Genomic DNA, 7,673 nt, shown 5'->3' on the forward strand with positions numbered 1-7,673 from the left:
CAACTGGTGCCACAATCCCAGTTTTGAGCATACCAGCCAGGTGCACCAGAGTATCTGAGTTTTCTTTGAACTTCCCCATAACTCAAAGCTTCCTATGGGTTTGCACTCTCTCCCATATTCGCACACCAGTCCATCTGTCCAATTCACAACACACATGAAATTATTTAATGACACAAATATGGCACTCTAGTTTGTATCTAGGGATTAATAACCATTTGCACATACTATATTTGGCAAGCTTGGTAGAAAGACTAGACAAAAAGATGCCCAAGCATTAGAAGGGCCATCTCAGGAAAAGGAACAGGCCTTCCAGGAAGGAGGAACTCCAACCCATGACCCCTGGAAACATCCTACTCAGCCCCTTTGTTTTCCTTTCTAGCCACATTCACAGGCTGGTTTATAAGTGTAAGATGTGTTGGTCCTGATGCCAACACCAATCTTCTAAGCAGTTTCAGACCTGATATGCTTCTTAGAAAGTGGTGAGGATGGGAAGTCATTTTGCCCAAACCTTTGGATCGATGCAGTATCCTCAGGCTTAGCCTCAAGATCCTGTATGCATTCTTTCCTTATTGCTTTCAGAGAAGCACCTTATAACGTCAGGCTGCCTCATCCTGGAAAAACTACTGTTCAGACTTTGCCTTGATTCAGTCATAGCCAGATTGCAATTTTCAAAAAAAGGCCTATTAAAATTACCATTATTCAGCCCAGAAGGGGTGATACATTAAAATGGAAGAAGCAAGATCTTGGTTATAGTAACACACTTCTCTCCACTCCACCCCATGCCGGCATTGCAATATGAACCCAGAGGAGGGACATGTCCAGCAGTATGAACAGAGGAAGGCTTAGGCCTCATTAGCCTGCTGGTTTGCTTTGTGCATCTGCAGTTGCAAATTTATGTTCTTACCATAGGCTTCACATTCAGAACTGCTCACTTTCCATCATGGGGATATCTGTACCCTCAGCTAGAGGGGGAACCTGAGTAGTATCTATTCTTAGTAGGCCAGATATTCAAGTGACCCATGTTGATTCCCCTACATCACTTTGGCCAGAATTAGGCATATTAGCCCTACCTAGCTGCAAGGGAGCCGGGGAAAAACATCTTTATAAGAACCCGGAAGAAAAAGGAAAAGTTGTCCTATAACATTGTGTCTGCACAATGAATGATTGTATTTTGGAGACCGCAGCTCACATCTTCCTCCCTGGTTGTCCATGGAGCAAGGAGATTCCCAGGTAAACTGCCTCCCTCTGGATCTGATCGCACCAGAGCAAGTGCTCTCCTCTCCTTGTTTCCTGGGCCTGAAACTTGCACTCAGCTCCCCTATCATAGTTTGCCTTTTCTATTCTAAAGGACAAGTCTGGACAATCTCGCAGCCTTTTCTCAATGCAGGGCCCTTACAGGTCTATAGCATACATTAAATGTACTCTGTAGGTCTTGATTGTTTGCATAAATCTGGTCCCCAAAAACCATCAGGGAAATCTACCTAATACCAGAATTATCCTCTTTATCCCTCCCTTCCTGGGCCTCTCTGTCCTTCTGTTTCTGGAATCCTTTGAACTCTTCCTGATTTTACCATTTCTAAAACCATATTAACTGTAAATTATACATCTGTGACCAAATTCCTCTCAGTTGAGCCATACCAGGAGGTTCCAATGCTGTCATGGTCTGAGTAGAAGAGAACACATTATGCAGAGTCTGAAAGAAGAAATACATGGCATCTATTCTTAATCATCATGAGAAGAGAGGATTCCTCAGGGAAAGAGGAAGAAGGAAATTGAAATGGTTGTAATCTGACCCCCAAGTCTTCTTCCCTAACCTTTATGAAACCGTTCCATTTATTACAGAGTTCCAAGTTGAGAAGTGTGTTACTCCATCACAGTTTTGCATGTGCGTAACAAAGGAAATCCCTTATGCAAAAAGAATCCTTTCCTGGCTCAGCAAATGTTCGTTGAACATAACCCTGCACAAGCACTCTGCCGAAATAGCATCGTGAAGAAGATGCTGTGTTTCCACAGGGACAGTGAAGAGCCTGAATCCCCATGGGGAAACTCTGATGTCTGAAGCACACTCATTTAGATCAGGCAGAGCCAGCCCTACAAAGTGCAATTAAATTATTAAGGATTTATGTGGCTCCAAGTTTGATGCTCCCTAGGTCCTGCGGGGACAAGAAAAGCAGATCCAACATAGAGCCTGCCTTCAAGGAGCGTAGAAGTGGTAAACATTTTCTAATTGACTATATTTGGAGGTTACTGCCTTTTCTCTCCCGGCCTCCACCCCTGATCATGCTTGGTCTTTCTCTGCCCTGCTCTGTGCCCTGGGAGGCTCACCCCCAGAGACAGCACCAACCAGACCCTTTGGCCAATAGGCTGTATTTGTCCAATGGAAGGCATCAGAAGGCGGCAGAGGGCGAAAGAGTGGCTGAGGCATTTCCCACACCCCCAGCCCCCGCCCTTCTAGGGCCTCAGCACTGTGCTTCTGACCAGGGCCACAGCTCCCCTGTCACTACAGCTCCTGCCGGGCGGCCCCACCTCCCTAGCACCACATGTCATTCACATCACCGCATCCCAGCTTAACCACTGCTGGATATTTTGCTGCTGGCTTGTGTATGTTCTCCACCTCTTTTAGAATATGTTCCTTAAGAGACAGACCCTTTTCTGTCTTGTTCACTGCTGTACCTCCAGTGTCTAGAACAATCCCTGGTATACATCAGGGGATTAATATTTTTTGTTGAGTGAGTAAATGAATGAATGAAATGGTAAAACTATGATGACTTACTGCTTGCATTTACTAGTGTATTTATTTAGTAATAAATACTTGGTGTCAGTATTTAAATTATCTATTTAATATATTTAGTTGTATATATACATACATACATACATACATCACTTGATAGACTATATATTTATATTGATGTATTTATATTCTATCAAATGGTGTGTGTGTGTATATATATATTTAGTAGGCACTAAAACACCTGCAAGATGCTGAAACTAGTCATATATCTGTAATTTTGTGTGTGTATATATATATACATATATATACAAAACTATATTGTTTGTATTGTTATGGACTGCATGTCCCCCCTCAAAATTCTTATGTTGAAACTCTAATGTGATGGTATTGGTACAGCACTTGAGGATGCAAAAGATAAGAACACCATCTGTAAACCAGGAAGAGCGTCTTCACCCAAGTCCAAGCATACTGGCACCCTGATCTTGGACTTCCCAGCCTCCAGAATAGTGAGAAATAAATAAGTAACCTGGTCTGTGGTATTTTTTTTTACCACAGCTCCAACTCAAGCCATCTAGGAGAGAGAAAGATAGACAGAGACATGTCTCTGTACCTCATCACGTCACTCCATGCTTACATTCTGAGGTTAATAGCCACTCTGATTGCATCGCCTTACCTTACATGACAGCTAAACGAGCTAATAGGTAATGGTCATTTCTTTAAATACATTCTGAGGGCAGCCATGTTCCTGGCCATGGGGAGAAACCTGAAGAAGCTGGAGCCTACCCACTGACACCCACTGGCTTTTTCTGATTTAGGAATAAGAGATAGAGGGACTCCTGGGGACAGGATGCCTGCAGCCCAAAGTCGTAGTTTGTTGAGCTTCCTTCTAGTTGACAAAACTTCCAACCAACTTTCTGGAGCTTTTATCCCATGGGGGATGGTCAATCTAGCTCTCAAAGAAGGGAGTTGTTCATTGCTTGAGTGGAGCAAAGAGAGGACTGTTTCCCAGAGCCTGGCTCCCCCTCTCCCACTCCCCCTGATGGTCTCTCCTGGATGTCAGGCCCTTGTTTGGGTCAGAGGTGGGACACTCTGCAGGGCTCCGTGCAGTCCACTGTGGCTCACAGGGTACTAGCACCCAGAGGTTGAGCTGTGGCAGCCTTTGGAACCATAGAGGTTCTGCTGACTGCCACAAAGTATCTGGCTGGTCATCCCGGGCGAGCTGGGAGACACTCTGCTGGTGTCTGTTGGGATGCTGAGACAATGCCCAGTTCTCTCTGGGTTCCCCGGTGATCCTGGTACATGCTCTTTATAGAAAGGGCCCATGTACTTTAAGGGAAAAGAGCTAGCCGAAAGACTCTCTGTGTGGGATGTTGGGGAGAATATGGTAAAGTTGGTGAGAAGACCAGACTGTTTACAAGACTGAAGGCCTAGAGCCACCTCCAGAGGAGGCCTGTCCTCAGAAGCTACAAGCACCACGCTTGGCAACACTGGACAAGAGTCTGAACAAGACCATCCCTTCACTGGTGGGGACAGCAGGAGGATGGGGGATACAGCAGGTCTTCCTGACGAATAATCGAAAGCAGAACTCCTAAACTTTCATTTCAAGGAGTACTGTTGGCTCGCCTTCGAGGACAGACGCACAGTCACTTGAAGATATACCAAAATCCCTCTAAACCCATAAATACCGTAAGGGCATCCCAGCAGAGTGGGCAACAACCTCAGAGGGAAAGAACGAATGGTCGGCTGAAAACACTCATCTTCAGGGAAGTCAGAAACGGCTTTCCCAAGAAGTAGTGAAATGGAAGGAAAGGGTATCAAAGAACAGAAAAAATACTTGAAAACTCAAACCGCCCAAGTGCACTAGGTTGTAAGTGACAAAGCAGGCCAGTTAAACTCTCTGACCAAAACTGAGCTGCAGACCATACACATGCCAGCTGTTAGAGGTACGCGGATGACGATGGCACCTTAGACAAAAAGAGGGCACGGAGGAGACTCATTGGTGCTGCTAGACTAAGTGTTTCCTTTAAAGTGTTTGAAGGAGAAAAATAGTTTTTAAAAATCACTGGAATAAAATCTAATGAATGAAGAGCTTACAGGTCAAATGAAAAGTTTCCAAACTGAGCAAGCATCTTTCAACACCTAAAAATTCACAATCAGAAGGTGAGATTCAAGAGCTTCACCTGAAACTTCAAACACAGCCTGAACTGTATCAAGAACATGGAAACTTCGAAGTAGAAAACCAATGAGGAAGTAATTTACCTCTTAGAAATAGAAGAAAAAAAAATTCCTAAAATGTAGGGAAGTATCAGTTTAAACTGGATGCACAACTTCAACAGGAAGGTGGCTAGAGACCTGGAGGAAGAATTATGATAAACAACTCCCTTCTTTGAAAGCTATATTATCTCCCATGGGATAAAAGCTCAAGAAAGTTGGCTGCAAGTTTGGTCAACTGAGAGAAAGCTCAACAAACGAAGAAAAGGAAATGACCTCAACAGGCAACAATTATCTGAAGCCGACTTTAAATTCTAGTTTTCCCAAGCAGCCCTATAATGGGCTGATGAATGCCCACACCTTCATGTCTGGATCCTGGGCATATGTTATGTTACAAGGCAAAAGATACTCACAGATGTAGTTAAGGTTGTAGATCTTAAGGTGGGAGGGGAGCCTGGATTAGCCAGGTGGACCCAATCTCATCACCTGGGCCCTTAAAAGCAGAGAAATGTCTCCTGCCAGAATCAGAGAGACGCAGCAGAAAGGAGGCCGTCCATGAGCTTCCAAGTGTGAGAAGGATCCACTGCACTACTGCTGGCTCTGACACAGAGGTGTCCACGTGCAAAGCTGGAAGAAAGGCCCCTGGAAGCTAGAGCCGGCCCCCAGCAGGCAGTAAACAAGGGAATGAAGACTCAGCCCTACAAGGAGCTGGACTTTGCCAGCAACGACCTGAATGAGCTTGGAAGGAGCGTCTCCATAAGAGCCCATCCTGTCAACACTTAGATGTGCAATCTGGAGGCGAGAAACCAGCCAAGGTAACCCAGACTTCTAACCTACAAAACCGTAAGGTCAGAAACGGGTCTTGCTTTGAGGCCCTAAGCTGGGGTGATTTGTGCAGCACCAGTAGAAACTAAGGCCCCTGCTATTCAACAAGCAGCCCCAGGCACCGGCCTGAGAGGATCGGGCACGTCCTGATCATTAAGTCCAGGGGAGGAGGAGGGTTGAGCTGCGCGGGCTATGGAATCCAGGGTCACGTGCCAAGTTTGATTCAGCTTTCAGAGCACCTGACCCCTGCATGCACTTGCCCACCAGAGATTTGCCTGTGTTCTCTCTGCTTAAAAAGTCATTTTGATTCATCTCTTTTTTCAGTTCAGCCGCTATTATTTAATTGATGCCACATTTGCTCTTACTGAGGTCCGAGAGAATTACAATTCCTAAGGTAGTAGTTTTCAAATACAGATGGTGGTTATAATTCTTGTACGTGCATTAGTTCCAGACCCGCGGATCCTGGAGAGTATAGATCATATAAATATTGTATCCTGCTTGAAATACAAAGTCCATTATTACTTAACCATCATTGATCTTTGACATGACCAAATGGAGATATTCAAAAAATAAAGACCATTTCTATACCCTATGAGCTGTTATTAGAAATCTGTAAAAGTAAAATTTTTTAAAGTTTTATTGGTTTTTAAAACAACACACAACCCCAAATAACACCACCATCTGCAACTAAGCTTAGTAACATTTTTATTACTAATAATTCCTAGATTAGTGGATTTGCCATTTTGCAACCATTTGTTCCTCATTTTTCAATTTCCTTTTCACTTTTGTTTGGGATATTCTTTACTGTTTAAGGGTTTCTAAATGTTAGGCAGTCCAAATTAGTTTTCCCTTTATGAAAAAATAAAGACACTTCTTCAGCTTTTGTTACATCTAGCAACCTGCCAGGTGCTAGAGGCCCAAGATGACTAGACCTTGTCTCGCTGTCCCCCAGGGGTGGGGAGACGAGGAAGGTGAGGCTAGGGAGGCATACAGGTAAACAAATTACAGCTGTCTGATGCAATATGAGTAATTAGAGGGGTATGGGCAGAGCCTCAAGGGCCTGCTCCAAGAGTGGCAAATCTGTCTGGAGGGCTCAGAGTGAAAAAGGTAAACTTTGAGCTGAATTTTTAAAACGCTTAGAAATGCAGCATTATTGCAAATGATGTACTATGGCCAAAGAGCTTTATAAAGTCTATGCTCTTGCCTCTCTTGAATTTTGCCAATAAATTCAGCAAGGGTTGTCCTCTACTTACCTGTTCTATGGTCTTTGGAAAGCAGTCTGCACTGAGAATTGGAAGACTGGCATCTTTATAACAGCATTTGCTAAACAAATGGTTTGAGCCTCTGTTTCCATAAAAACAATAATTATTCATATGTATTCTATTTATAGGAAAGTTGCAAAGATTAAATTAGATCATGTAAATGAAAACACCTGGCTCTCTATAAATTAATCTAGGTCACGACACTTCCATACTGAGTTGCCTGTGGCCCATATTAATTACTACTGTATATTAGAAGAGCAGATTAACCAAAGTAACAGACATATTTAATTCCTTAGAATTCCATAGCACCTTTCTTCTGCAGCTTTGCAAAACTGTGTCCTCTTAAGCCTCCTGATGTCTTCCCAGGAGAAACTGGACCATGATTACCCCAGATTTGCAGAAGAATAAGGTAGATGAAGTCATAAGCCCAAAATCCAGAGTAGAATCAGTACTTGAGCTCCAGCCCTTGCTTTCAGACCATTTCTTTCTAAAAAGTGCACAGAACACCAAGTAGGTGATTTCTAATATTATTTCAATAGCCGCCCAGAACACATAAAGACATACTTAGGCTAATTACAAATGCTCAACAGTAAAGTTTATTCTCTTCATTATTCAAAAAGTCATGCCTCGAAAAGTTAAGAGGA

Source organism: Manis pentadactyla, chromosome 16 (assembly GCF_030020395.1).
Source record: "Manis pentadactyla isolate mManPen7 chromosome 16, mManPen7.hap1, whole genome shotgun sequence".
NCBI lineage: Eukaryota > Metazoa > Chordata > Mammalia > Pholidota > Manidae > Manis > Manis pentadactyla.